Below are 15,294 nucleotides of genomic sequence, written 5' to 3'. Positions count from 1 at the left end.
TTCTATCTGTCACGAAAACATTATCTTATCTTCGTTATTTTGTACCATCCAATAGAAAGAAACTATGAGCTATAAAAACTTCACTCTCACCCAATAGAGAATTTGATAAGGTGTTACTGTGTTCCTCTCTTCCGTTATGTCAAAAACAGGTACCGTCTGTGTGCTATGTGGAGATCCTACTGAAAATATACAGGTACTGCTTGACTGGAGCAGGTAACCAGTGATCGAAGTCGCTTCAGGACCTGCACTGTAGGACCACCATATCCCACAGACTATCAATTAAAATAGAGTGTCATTGGGCCTTTGTTTGATATGTTGCTTTCCGCTGTAACACATCGAAGTAGTATATGTCTGCAGCTTTGTACACCGCCATACCTTTTTTTTTTTTTATCCACCATGACTTCAAGGTCTGTGTCAGGTGTTAAACCGACATAAACACATTTCGATCCATTGGCTCTCACAGAAAGCTGGACATTGCATGGTGTAAACTATGATGCTGTTCTCACAGCACACAGGATGGTTGAAATAAGAGAGAGGCGGTGTTTCTTACTGACAAAAATGTGGAAAACATCACAACATGTGGAAACTGGAAGAGTTTGCGGCATTGTGGAGCGTTTCCAAACAGCTATACAGAGGTGATGACCTGTACATTTAATCTCATCTTCAATAGTGATGGGGGTAGCAGACGTCTTGGTGTTCCATTATGATTGAAACAGATATCACGTACATAGCTGCAATATAAGGAAGCAGTGCTGGTCATCCCTGGAACGTGTTGCTCTGATAAAGACTCTCTCCCCCTCAAACAGGTGGAGTCGGTCAATCATTATGTGGTAATCAACCATGTACCAGTAGATGGAAAAGATGCCACCGATGCACTGTAATAAGCACCACAGTTGATGGTGCTATCAATTTCAGCAATATTATCAGTTTTTCCATAATGTCAACGCTGACCAGTGACATGATAGCATGTTTCCCAGGTTCTACATCATCACTAAACTGCCCCCCTCTACTTTGCGAGTACGATTGCGAATGTAGATAGATGACTGGTGCATATGTACAAGAATTATCGATGAATGGATGTACTGCACAAAGTAGACCAGACAGCATCTCTACTTATGAAGTTAGGTTATCTACATATTGCTAGCAGTTTGATCATACTGCGTAATTTAGTATTACGATTGCCCATCTTTCCCTGCGTGGATGTGGGTCACAGACTATTCTTGCATTGATTAGATAAAGTTGGATATTGAAAGGTCTCCTTGCACTGTCTTTGACCAACCCTCCCTAAAAACTGTCTCCTATTTCATTTTCAACTGACTAGAAGTAGGAGGTTATTATACCCATTAAACCCCAGGTCTCGTGAAGGAACAGAGAGAGCTGAATCCGTAACAGGTGTTCAGGGAGACTATTCTACACCAATCGTACTCACAGCGCATCTCCAGATGCAGACATGTGGAAGAGGTTAGCACCCCTTATCGGCGTATGGTAGATATGAAAGTGTTGTGATGATATAACAGATGATCGTAAAGAAGAAATTTGTGCATGATTGAGCTCCAGACGAATGTAGTTTAGAACTGGTAGCACAGTAGATTCATATAAAATATTCCAAATTATTGGTCCTGTGTTTTGCGCCCATACAAGTAAGGTATCAGAAAGAGAGAAATGATCGTGGAACATAAACACATTCCAAGGGCTACATGGTCCTGCATTAAACACGCTATAATGCTAGAGCTTTGCTGCTTGTGACTTCTGAGTCGTGTGGAATACAACGCTGTTAATATTCCAGTGTAATAAAGCGCATGATATACATTCTTCCTGTGACTTTCTTTATGGTGAACTATGGTGACGCACTGTAAGGTGATAAAACTACTACCTATCACGCCAAAGAAGGCATTAATTCTTAGTAAAACAAACACTCCAACTTTGTAAACACCTGGTGTCATACACCTCTGTAAAAGTATGAAGGCCAATTACAGTTCAGAAATTGTGATCTTTTCACAACAGTCCCATAAAATGGTCGTCAGCAGGCAAAAATGCATACGAAGGAACAGCGACAGCTTACAAGGAAATAAGCACTACAGGCAGTGCCAGAGAATGTGTAACAGTCCTACAGTTTACCATAGCCCCTTGTAACCTTCCTCTTGCACACAGATGTCATGGTTCGATTTTAGGTTGTATTGCTCATGTGCACGATAATATTGCCATCTCCGCTATTAAGGTGTCTTTATGTAGCGCCATTCTACCACCCTCCTCCAGAATATGCAGTCCTATTGATTTCGCTAGCTTCATATCTCATGGCATTCTTCTCTAATTTTGTATATTTAGTTTTTCGTGATTTTACATATTTTATCGCATTTCCCTCAATTTCAACGTATTTCACATCAGTATCTCGTGATGAAATCGGTAAAATTCGAGAAAAACCTCGTATAATGCGTTATTCAATTTTTCGGCAAAGTTTCCCATAGGTGTGGTCGTATTGCTGACATCCCATGTACTGTCTGATATTCTACAAGAATATTGAGTTTATTGTACACCAAACTATTAAAAATCCCAAGACTTGCCCTTTCCCTTATGGTCCACATGCATGAATTTTGGATAGGCCGATCATTAAAAATATAGTAGCAGTCGATTAGTACCTGTATGAGACTCCACTACGTCCATCATCTGCGCCAGCCGTTGAAAAACAATTCCGTTTGCTGATATGATCCATGAGAGAGGCTGTCTGCAGACTCATGTAGTGCAGCTCCTGTGGCTTTAGATATTGACTTGTGTTGTGCAACAAATCGCCTCCTTTGCTTTTTCTAATGTTTAGAATTAGCATTCAGTGTAATAGATAGTCTGAACACAAATCAAATGTGCTAATCAGACCCCTACTGCAAGTATCGAGTCTCAACATCTGCATCTCTTGTATATGCCCTGTGACACCGTTTGACGCTGATCCAAATCATCAACCTCCCTTCACTGGATATTTGTCTGCCGGCATTTACTTCTCACCATTCATAACTTGTAGACTGACCTTAAACCCCTGTCTTCCCTTCATCCTCTGTTAGGACACGACAACACTTAAATTCGTGCTGCTAAAGATCATACAACGTTCGATATAATTTATATTACCAATATTTGTGCAAGACATTTCCAGGGGCAGATTTGGACTCTGGCCACAATCTATTGGTTATGAAATGAAGATCAAAGCTGAAGAAATAGCAAAAAGGAGGGAATTTAAGGACATAAGACATGGATAAACTGAAAGAACCAGAGGTTGTACAGAGTTTCAGGGAGAGCATAACAGAACAATTGACAGGAATGGGGGAATGAAATACAGTCGAAGAAGAATGGGTAGCTTTGAGGAATGAAATAGTCAAGGCAGCAGAGGATCAAGTAGGTAAAAACACGAGGGCTAGTAGAAATCCTTGGGCAACAGAAGAAATACTCAATTTAACTGATGAAAGGAGAAAATATAAAAATGCAATAAATGAAGCAGGCAAAAAGGAATACAAACGTCTCAAAAATGAGATCGACAGTAAGTGGAAAATGACTAAGCAGGGATGGCTAGACGATAAATGTAAGGATATAGAGGCTTATCTCACTAGGGGTATGATAGATACTGCCTACAGGAAGATTAAAGAGACCTTTGGAGAAAGGAGAACCAATTGCATGGATATCAAGAGCTCAGATGGAAACCCAGTTCTAAGCATAGAAGGGAAAGCATAAAGGTGGAAGGAGTATATAGAGGGTCTATACAAGGACAATGTACTTGAGGATAATATTATCGAAATCGAAGAGGATGTAGGAGAAGGTGAAATAGGAGATATGATACTGCATGTAGAGCTTGACAGAGCACTGAAAGACCTGAGTCGAAACAAGGCCCCGGGAGTAGACAAGATTCCATTACTGACAGCCTTGTGAGAGTCAGTTCTGACAAAATTCTACCATTTGGTATGAGACAGGCGAAATACCCTCATACTTCAAGAAGAATATAATAATTCCAATCACAAAGAAAGCAGGCGTGGACAGATGTGAAAGTCACAGCTGTAAAATACTAACGCGCATTCTTTACAGACGAATGGATAAAACTTATAGAAGCCGACCTCGGGGAAGATCACCTTGGATTCCATAGTAATGTTGGAACACGTGAGGCAATACCTACCCTACGACGTATCTTAGAAGAAAGATTAAGGAAAGGCAAATCTACGATTCTAGCATTTGTAGACTAATCTGTACAGACTAATCTGTACAGAAAGCAGATGGCAGTTATAAGAGTCGGGGGGTATGAAAGGGATGCAGTGGTTGGGAAGGGAGTGAGACAAGTTTGTAGCCTGTCCCCGTTGTTATTCAATCTATATATTGAGCAAGCAATGAAGGAAACAAAAGAAAAGTTCGGAGTAGGTATTAAAATCCATGGAGAAGAAATAAAAACTCTGACAGAATTACAATGTCATCGGCGAACGTCAGAGACAGCAAAGGACTTGGAATAGCAGTTGAACAAAATGGACAGTGTCTTGAAAGGAGGGTATAAGATGAACATCAACAAAAGCAAAACGAGGGTGATGCTGAGGGATTTTGATTAGGAAATGACACACTTAAAGTTGTAAAGGAGTTTTGCTATTTGGGGAGCAAAATAACTGATGATGGCCGAAGTAGAGAGGATATAAAATATAGAATGGCAATGGCAAGGAAAGCGTTTGTGAAGAAGAAAATTTTGTTAACATCGAGTATAGATTTAAATGTCAGGAAGTGGTTTCTGAAAATATTTGTATTGGAGTGTAGCCATGTATGGAAGTGAAACATGGACGATAAATAGCTTAGACAAGAAGAGAATAGAAGCTTTCGAAATGTGGTTCTACAGAAGAGTGCTGAAGATTAGATGGGTAGATCACATACTTAATGAGGAGGTATTGAATAGAATTGGGGAGAAGAGGAGCTTGTGGCACAACTTGACTAGAAGAAGGGATCGGTTGGTAGGACATGTTCTGAGACACCGAGGGATCACCAATTTAGTATCGGAGGGCAGCTTTGAGGGTAAAAAACGGCGAGGGAGACCAAGAGATGAATACACTAAGCAGATTCAGAAGGATGTAGGTTGCAGTAGGTACTGGCAGATGATGAAGCTTGCACAGGATAGAGTAGCATGGAGAGCTGCATCAGACCAGTCTCAGGACTGAAGACCAAAACAACAACCAATATTGTCTAGATTCTCCAGTAATAATAAACATGCAAGGTGTACGATTGCTCCTATCACACCTCCTTTTATACTCTAAAAATCCACAGTGATTGCACATGATCACCCCAATCAAACTATTTTGTGAGCTGGATGTCCATTGTACTAATGCACCAATACCCCCAAGGAGGATGAAGCATTTTATGTGTTAAACTGTACCCAGTTATAAGGGGGATATTTCCAGAGTCGGTGTCCAATGTTATGAGATTAGGGCTGCAAGTGTAATATTTAATTCTAATTACAGCGATAAATAAATTTTGCTGGTTTCCTAGGACGACGCGGTTTAGAATGTGAGGCGTGTGCCAGAGGAGGCATGTGGCCAGAAGAAATGGGCTTTTCTGGCAATCGGTGGTTACAACGAAAAGTTCCAGTAGGCTAGCTAGTCTGTTATTGCACACAGCTACAGGAGTAAGTCCCAGCCACAGTGCCCTTTCGATAGCTAAACAGCAAACTAATACACAGTGTGCATTGGGCTGTCTCTGTGATCGCATGTGTTGCATGTATTCCCCTTGGAAAATTGAGTCATTCACTATCGATAACTGCCAAGTGTTGGCAATGAACGTGTTGATAACATCCTAATTCCTACCACTCCAATCACTTCCAGACCCCCACCACGTCAGGGTGGTGCACTCTGGCGGACACACGCGTCCACCAAACTGGCTACGGCCGTCCGACCTCTGAGCGTTGGCGCTGGTTGCTCATGAGGAGATTGGCGAGTGACGTGTGGACACTGGGCATGTGCATTCAGGATGTATTTCAGCGATATCCAACATCTGGCCATGACAACTACTGCTACGGCCTGGATTGTGGTATCTTTGTCCTATCCCCTAACACATCCTTTCTCCTCCTCCTCCTCCTTCCGAATGTAGTGGAGAGAACCAATTTAGGAATTCTACAAAGGTTTAAAAATCCCATCGCAATATCCAATCCCCGTTTAATCAATTTATTGTTGTTGCTTTATTGCGAGCACACATACCAGTCCGAAATCTCCACAGATTTTCTATGGACACAGCATGCAGCTGAGCTGAAATTTGAAATTTTCAGCTACCTCCAGCTTAATGGACTTTCTATAAATGACTTAACTGTATCAGTATACACCAATAGGAGGCAACGGGAAAAAATAACAGTAGGATTCGGAAATTGGGAAGCTGTAGGATCGAATCCCATCAAATATTCTAATCCTAGTAATCCACCAATAGAAAGCAACGGAAAACTGTCCCACACGAAGGGCATCGATTTAATTAATTAGACAATCAATCTGATGGAGATATTACCTCACTCTAAGAAATGCACAGGTGGGGTTTACTAGGTAAATGCTGCTTTGTGTGTGATTCGATCCGACCATGGCCAATGGTGCATGCAGTCCTAGCAGGGTTACACTACAGGACATGACCGGTTGTGAGGAGGGGGGGTGGAGGGAGAGAGAGGGGGATAGGGGAAAGAGAGAGAGAGCATGTGCTTGAACAGGAATTTCTCAGCAATCAAATAATAAAGGACAGCCACCATCAGAAGCTCTTTTGTTTGGGGATTACTGCAACGTCTGTTCTCATAGTGGCCAGTCATGGACCTGAGCAGGGGTAGCGTGGCCTCCACATATAGTAATACGTGGAATGACAAGCCCAGTGAAGTGTTTGGGCGTGTGGGCTAAAAAAAAATTTCGAAGTTGTTTAATATTCCAAGTATCTTCTCACCCTCAAAGAATTTGTAGGGAATGGAATTTTGTCTATTTAAATATTTAAAGTAAATAAATGAACTATATGATATACACTGTCTTGTATCCCTTAAATTGTTTAAATAAAGAATCTTTCACACATTGTCTTGTGTATGAGAAACTTTTTAACCCTTTATTTGGCAAATGGTGAAAATAAAAAAAAAATTAAGTGCTTATATCTATTTATTATACTTAAAGAAATACAATTCAGTCAGTTTTAGAAATTTTTGACAAAAATTATGAAAATTATGAAACGTTGCTTACAAGCAACATTGCCAGCAGTAGATCACACTTATACATATTATAGGAAAAAGGAGTTTGCCGATAACCTCAAGCAAAATGTTTGCCGTACGTGAATAATTTAATTTATAAACACATTTATGCATTCCTGCTGTGTAATAGAACTGTTTCATTTTCCCTTCTTGTTCTTCTTGCAAAGGAATATTTGGAAACAGTTCCTCTTTGCATCGAAGTACAATACTAGATTGCAATTGGAACACATGACTGTAGAATATTCAGACGGACAATAACGACAACGACCTTTGGGACCGTATACAGGCCAATGCTCCATATTATCAAATCGGACATCTTGTGTAACAGTCAGAGCTGTTGCCTTCCTCCTCTTCTTTTATGGTGGTGGTTTGTCTGTTGAAGGTCTTCCTACTTTACTTTTACCTGAAAATATCAAACCATTGGCAGTATCTGCCCTAAATGACTTTGATGAGGTCTTCTTGTCCAGAGATTCTCTTCGAAAAATGCAGGCAAGCATTTAAAACACTTAGATCTAGAATAAATCCAAACCATCTCATGTACCATCGCCTAGTTTTCATTGGTACTCTGTAGAGCTCTATCAGCATACCAGCAAGATCAACTCCTCCCATGTGCTTGTTGTACTGACGTACATTACTGGGACAGGGCACATCAATTCTTTTTTGATTGCTGTCCCATCGTTTTCCTGTTGAGAGTGGTTGGACACCAAAAAACGAGCTTGCAAGTGCCACGATTTTATAGCCTGCCCACCTTACTAAAATGAGGTCTGAGTGACTGTCCTTCCTGTAGTCATAGCTGACTCGTCATTCAGTAACCGCTTCTCGTCATGTAGAGGACAGTTCTTTATTCAGTTCTTCCTTATGGTGCCCATGGACTCAATGTTTTGATGTTTTTTAAGTATGTTTTAAGTTCAAGGCTGCAAAATAAATTGTCAAAATAAAAGTATTCCAATTCCATTATTTTCACGTCATCAGCAAGATCAGTTATCATCCCCTTGCCAGTATAGGGAAGAAAATCATAGACAACTCTAGACACACCAGCACGAACAAAAATCTTAAAACGCCACTTGTGTGGCTTATTTGAATATATTGGCGCAAATTACCTGCTCTTGTATCTTTATATGCAACCATCTTCTCATCTGTAGAAAGTGCGGACTCTTGTTTCTGCTCACGGCAGTTCTATACAATTGACTCAAGAACAGGTCTTATTTTCAAAAGTCTTTCAGTACAGTTCACAGCATTCTCATTGCTCCTAAAATGCAGGTATCGGCGGAGTTTCTGAAAGCGCTTCAAACTGAAAATGCTGGTGAATTTTTCACAGTTCATTGACTGAGACCAATAGTCAGTCTACTAAGACATAGAAACAAGACCCATGTACATCAGAACACCGAAAAATTGTTCTGTTTAATTTATATTGCTGTTTACTGACGTGTAGTTCGTTGGTCAGAGTTTAAGTTCGTTTCATGCACAATTTTGTCAATTAGTTCTGAATCAAAGAATCTTCTGAAATAACCCAGTGGTGTATTGCCTTCATCAGAAAACACAGGAGAGAGACTTTCTGCCCTAGCAGTTGTATCTTCCTTTACCCACATGTAAGTGACTGCTTTTGTAATTTACTTTTTCACTTGACTGCCACTTGCACTAGAAGGATTCACTGCAGAAGGTCCTTGCACATGTTCAGCTTCTGAGATTTCACTTCCTAAATCAGAATCAGTGTCTGGTATAACTTGGTTATGGAACTGAGATTGACGCTCTGGAATCACTACAGCCTGCCAAAGCTTCGAGTTCAGTGTCATCAGATTCACTTAGATCAGACAAAGCCGGGTTTTCTAGTGGAACTACTATTCCTCTCGCTTTTTCGATTCCATAAAGTATTCTGGGATCCATTGCTAAAAAGCCCCTAAAAATAAAAATATCTTCTCTGTCACACCGTAAACATGTGTAATATACTAATGGCACATGTCCCAACTATAGGCAATGTTGCTCACAGGCAACATAAAAGTTTTATACTACTTACGTATTTCCAAACAAAGATTGAAATATTTCTGCTGTAAACTTACCTCTGGGTATATCTTGCCAGTAATCTTAGCAGTTTTTCTTCAATCTATTTAAATCCACTCTTTTAGAACCAAAATAAGACACCTCTGTTGCTCACACGAGGAGATCTCTGTAACACCACTGCACAAACTGCTATCTCGTGTGGAAAACCTTAAGCTATTACAAAAACTGGCGTTGGCAGTGTATAAAGGAATGTTGCCTGGAGGCAGTAATGCCAGTAAAATGCACTGGGAAGAGTTTGTTGTCCCATAAGGCCAAGGTAAATGTGATGTTGCTTGAAAGCAACACTGCCAAATAAAGGGTTAAACAATATTCCATACACTGCAATCAATTTTCCACCTGCTAGCCAATCAATTGGGTCTTTTTCCAGACAAATTCCTGGAGGGGGAGGGGAGGGGAGGGGAACTGCTGGGGGTGTCCCAGATAGGGAGGGGTTAATTAATTGGTCGATTTAATTAATTAGTCAAATGGGTCCATATCATAAGTGTGCTTGTATTGCGAGACAATTTCCAGAGGGGTGGTGGAGAAGGAGGAGAAGTGGGGAGAAGGAGAGGGAAGGGAGGAGTGTGGAGGGTTTCTTGGAATGACGGATTATCCTCAGATGGTCATAATCCACTTAGCATAATAGTAAGTTAAGGACTCGTCAATCAAAAGAGAACAATAGGTTTTCCAATGAATATATGCTTGCTCCTGATGTAGGCAACCTGCGCTAACAAAATGTGCTGATCCTTTCCTTACCCAACTACTCCTGTTCACAGACAAATGTGAGTTCACTGGGGAGGGACTGTGTTCTGAATTCGCTAAACAGCCATGTCTGGCAGCCAAAAACCCTCATGCTAAGCACATTCCGAGGCTTCGGTGCCTGTTGGATATTTGTTTGTTGGCAGGCATTCCAGACTGTCGTGTAACTGGGCCGTACCTCCTTCCACTCTAACTGGTCTTGCATATCTTATGTTTCTACAAAAGATATTGGGGCCGTTATTGAAAGCTGTGCCTCTGATTGCCCAGCAGGAAATGTGGTTTCAGCATGATGATGCACCAACTCGCTTGTATCGTGCAGTTCGCAGACATCTGAACAAACGATATGGTGACAGATGGACAGGGCGAGGAGTCTTAACACAAACAAATGTGCTTAAGTGATAAACAGGTGTTCCGTTATGTTTCATTTCGAATTGTTTTGTATTGCCTTATGCGTAATTTAATCCCTCAAACAGAAGTGGATGAGTTAAAAATCGAAGTTGAAACCATTGTAGAACTGAAACGGTACATTCCTTTGCATGGGTTTGTACTCAAAATATTCTTTCCTGTCTCCCTTCTACAAGTCCTAGAAGTTTGTCCGAACACCTGGCATTCAGATTTTTAGTTCGACAATCGATCGTTTATATGCTTGGACAGCGTTTTGTGTTTGTTCTTAGTTTTGACAATTATTAGCGAAAAGTGTTTTACCGTGGAACACACTTCAGACTTTCACACTTTAATAGACCTTTACTCCATTTTGTTATTCTATTTTGAAATGACAGCATTCACTTTAGGAGTGGTGCACTTTCTTTCTGAAATTACAATTACTCCGGAAAAGTAAGATTTTTGACAAATGAGAGACTGTTCCAAGATACAACATGGTCATGTACCTAGGTACAAATATCAGTTCAAATCGTTGCAATCGAGAAAAAATTTTGTCAGTAGTGTATTTCTCTATGAGAAATGTCTTACGTTATTACTCTACTACACAAGAATAATCAGCAAGCGAAATCAATCGTTTTATCAAAAACCAGTTAGAAGTTAACAACGATCTGAAATAGAAGCTGTTGCAGCTATCACAAATTTCCCTTTTCGAGACTGGTAACTTCGTTAATACATTACATAAACATACTTCTTTTGCAAATCTCATATACTCCATGGTGCAAGGTCTTCCGTTTGAAGGTACGAGATGGTTTGTGACTCACGAACTATAACTTATTCATCCACACGTTATGTAACTAGTCAAAATTTAACAATATTTTATTCACCACAAAATTCTTTAACCATAGAACAGACAGTATCCTCAAATATCTTTAATATATTACACAACACTAAATATGTAGAACTCGTTATATTTGCAAACCCTGCAGAAAACAAAACCTCAGGCCCCACAACAGCAGCAGTCGAAAATATCAGGAACTACTTACCGCGTCCTCTAGTACGCGTTGCTTCATATAGTTCTAAAATCGGTGACTAACTGAAACACCGACCAAGAAAGAAGATGTGTTTGTAGGTACACTATCCTATGCCCCCCCCCCCCTATTCTCATATTGTCATAAATGGAGCACCAGAAACCGATATTGCTTACATACAGTTGTAGTCAGTTTCGTATTCTAGGATCCCAGTCACATTTCTTTAGAATAGTAAATAGCGTTTGCAGGAGCTCTTTATTTTAGTCTCTGAAAGTACCGGTTCACATGCGATTAACTTTAATCTTCAGCATATACTCGAGAAATGAAGATCAAGTACTTTCAACTAAATTCTGTCCTTCATACAATAAAGCAGCCGCCACAGTGGTATGGAATCAGTCCCCGTGGTCTCACTTCACCCCAATAGACCCCGTCAGACCTTTTTCGTTTTCGATTATAGTGCTTTGCGAAACTCCGGGCCAAAGTAACTTTCACATGTTGTGTCACTGTCAAGCAAAATAGAAATAATTGCTGCTGCATGGTACAGATGGTAACAAAGAAACATGCAATGATACGAACATAACTGACGTTTTTGTTCAAAGACAGTAGTCACATTGCAAAAGGCGGAACGTGTTCTCCATAAAGCATGTGATCACCAAACACAGCTGTGCGTGCTCTGTAACCAGCTCCCAAGCTGGGCACGAGGTTGGTAAGGAAATGTGGTAGAGCGTTCCATTCCTCAACAAGTTTGACTGAGAACTCTGGATGGTCGCTGGACTATGTAGGTGAGCTGCGGTATGCATCCCCAATGCATAACTACGTGGCCCACGGGGTTTAAGTTTGCCGAACATGCACTCATTCAAAGACCTCCTACACCAGTGCTTTCGATGCGATCACGCATTGTCGTCCTTAAAAGTACAGTGATGGTCGCATACAGCCTGAAAAGATACGCATGGGAAACGAATGCAGTGTCACAATGCCGCTGACCTGCGAGTGTACCATGATCAATTTGCCCAACCAACGGTATGCCTCTCCAAAACATAACACGTGAGCGCATCGGAACGATTATATGGAGAATTCTCGTCGTACCCTCATATGGCCAGAAGTGGGAGCACGTAATGCACCCAGGAACGTCGCCGAATTTCAAGATCACTTACTGTCCTCATGTTTTTGAGAAGCAAGACGACCCGCAAATAATAACTATAACCTCTTCTATTCGTAAGCTGTTCATCGCAAGGAGACGGTATTTTCGTTGTGCACAGCGGCCAAAATGAACGATCAGTTACTTAACACAATTCGCTCGTCTTGTATGATTATAGAGATCGTTTATTTATTGGCGAGAGATAGTGATTTCGATTTTCCCTTGGTTTGTATTGTTTCAAGATACAGAGATCACAGCTTCCGCAGCAAAAGGAGGAAAAAAGGTCATGCGGACATATGGCCAGAAATGCGTTCCCAGTGAGGTAGGCCATTTTGATGGCGAAGGTAAGAGATCATTATCAGAGAAGGTATCAATGACACTTGAGAGCGCACCAGACGAATGGGAATGTTCTGCCTCTATCAGTGTTCCAGCTGCACACTCTAGGGGGCGCAATGTTATCCACGAGGGCGGTGCACTCGCACTTTGTTATCAGGGGCAACGGCCGTGCACCGCAAAGTTATGTGTAGACTATGAACGTAACTATACAGCCGATTTTGGTAGGCTTTACGTTAGTCAAATATTCGAATCAGTTACATTTTCTGAAAATTTGAAGCAAGCCATGTTAATAAGCCAGTATCTTTCACTAATACCTCATTTATCGCTTTTGCCAGCCGTTGTGGCCGATCGTTTCTAGGCGCTTCAGTCCGGAACCGCGCTGCTGCTACGGTCGCAGGTTCGAATCCTGTCTCGGGCATGGATGTGTGTGCTGTCCTTAGAACTACTTAAACCTAACTACCCTTGGTCTAGGGGACTGATGACCTCAGATGTTAAGTCCCATAGTACTCAGAGCCATTTGAACCATTTATCACTATCTCTGTTGGTGTCTCGTTGTTTACATTGACAATAATTCATTAAGATCATAAGAAAGAACTAATTCATTGACCAGAGACTGTTGAATGACGGAAGTCTGTCACCTGTCATAATGTTTTTATTGTACACTAGCTGACAGCCGGCACTGTCGGTCGGGGTGTTCACTTTGCTAGTTTTCCACAACGAGGAACCTTGCACGCACACCTGCCAGTAGGCTCGGCGTGGGATGATGCGCTTGGCACAGCTGCTTCGAGTATCTGCACGCCTCTGTGGCGTGGCCTACAACCGTTTGCGCCTCATAGTTGAAAGCTGCCAAAAGCGCTGCCTGGTGTCACTTCACTCGACTTCACTCGACTGCACGAGTGGCTCGGCAGTAAAGAGTCCTACAACGATGCACTCATGTAGGCGCATTCAGCGGCGTATGTCGATACCGTCAGCAAAATATGTTGCTAACAGAGTGAGCAGCAAGGATAAATATAAACATTAAGCACACTCCGGCAGTTCTTCACACATCTTGGTGTTCATGACGTCGGATCTCCCGAATTATGTGTGGCATCATGATATAATTTTGTATGTGCCTTTCGCTGCGAATGTCTGCGAAATTTGTTACGAATAGAGTTAGTAGTACAGAAGCAAATTTCAACATCAGGCATGGTGCGGCTGATTTTCATGCATCTCATCGTTTATGATGCCGCACCTCCTGAATTATGATTGTTACCTGTCAGTAAGGGGTATGTGCACAAACTTTGGTCCATATCAGTCCAGTGGTCTAGGGGGAGATGTGCCACATACGTACATACATCAATTTTTTGTAATATGTGTGGGTTCTTTCCACGTAAACAGTGCTGTTACAATCGTCTACTGTGTGTATCTGAATAACCCAATTCCTTCTGTCCTTCACTTGAGACAGTTCCACACCACCAGTCAGAGACGTTAATCACACCTACCGTTATCTAAGATTAACACAGCTATTTCATGGAGACTACGAAAATATTCAGATTTCGTAAGTCCCCCAAATAAAAAATAAGAGTAGTCATAACAGTTGTGAGAGAACTAGTTCTGTATTTGTTTTTCGCATTTACCACTACATATTTCCCGTGTGTCTTTCCTAAAATACGCTCGTATAGCATATTGAAATAGTACTGTGTTTACGACACAATAAATTCTTTTAAAGCTGAGGGACTCATGAGCTAAATGAAGAAGAGAGTTTCAACTACAGGGTGAGGCATAATAAAGAGCGATTTTTTAAAAGCTGTTAAATAAAGACACTTTTTCTGTTTCATAATCTTAAAATATACGAAAAAGTGTTTTCTGTAACAGTAAAACGTCAGTTACTTTTTCACCGAGTGAGGTGGCGCAGTGGTTAGCACACTGGACTCGCATTCGGGAGGACGACGGTTCAATCCCGTCTCCGGCCGTCCTGATTTAGGTTTTCCCTGATTTCCCTAAATCGCTTCAGGCAAATGTCGGGATGGTTCCTCTGAAAGGGCACGGCCGATTTCCTTCCCCCTCCTTCCCTCACCCGAGCTGGCGCTCCGTCTCTAATGACCTCGTGTCGAAGGGACGTTAAACACTAATGTCCTCCTCCTCAGTTACATTTTCAAGATGTCTTATTATGGCGTCCGCTTAGAAGCACGCATTCCTCCAGCCAGACCTTGTACTGACTCATCACACTTCCTGTCGCATCCACTCTTTCAGGGCTTCAGTTGTTCAAGGTGGGTTATCTTGCTAAACTTTCCGCTTCAGATAACCCCAAAGAAAAAGTCACAAACATGTGACGTCCAGTGAACGAGAGGGCCATGCAATGTACCCATTTCGGGAGGCCATATCATTTGGAAACAAACGACTGACAATATTCATGCTTACTAGCGCAGTGTGGG

The sequence above is a fragment of the Schistocerca gregaria genome, unplaced genomic scaffold (genome assembly GCF_023897955.1).
Source record: "Schistocerca gregaria isolate iqSchGreg1 unplaced genomic scaffold, iqSchGreg1.2 ptg000338l, whole genome shotgun sequence".
NCBI classification, from domain to species: Eukaryota; Metazoa; Arthropoda; class Insecta; order Orthoptera; family Acrididae; genus Schistocerca; species Schistocerca gregaria.
Note: the sequence above shows the minus strand (reverse complement) of the source record.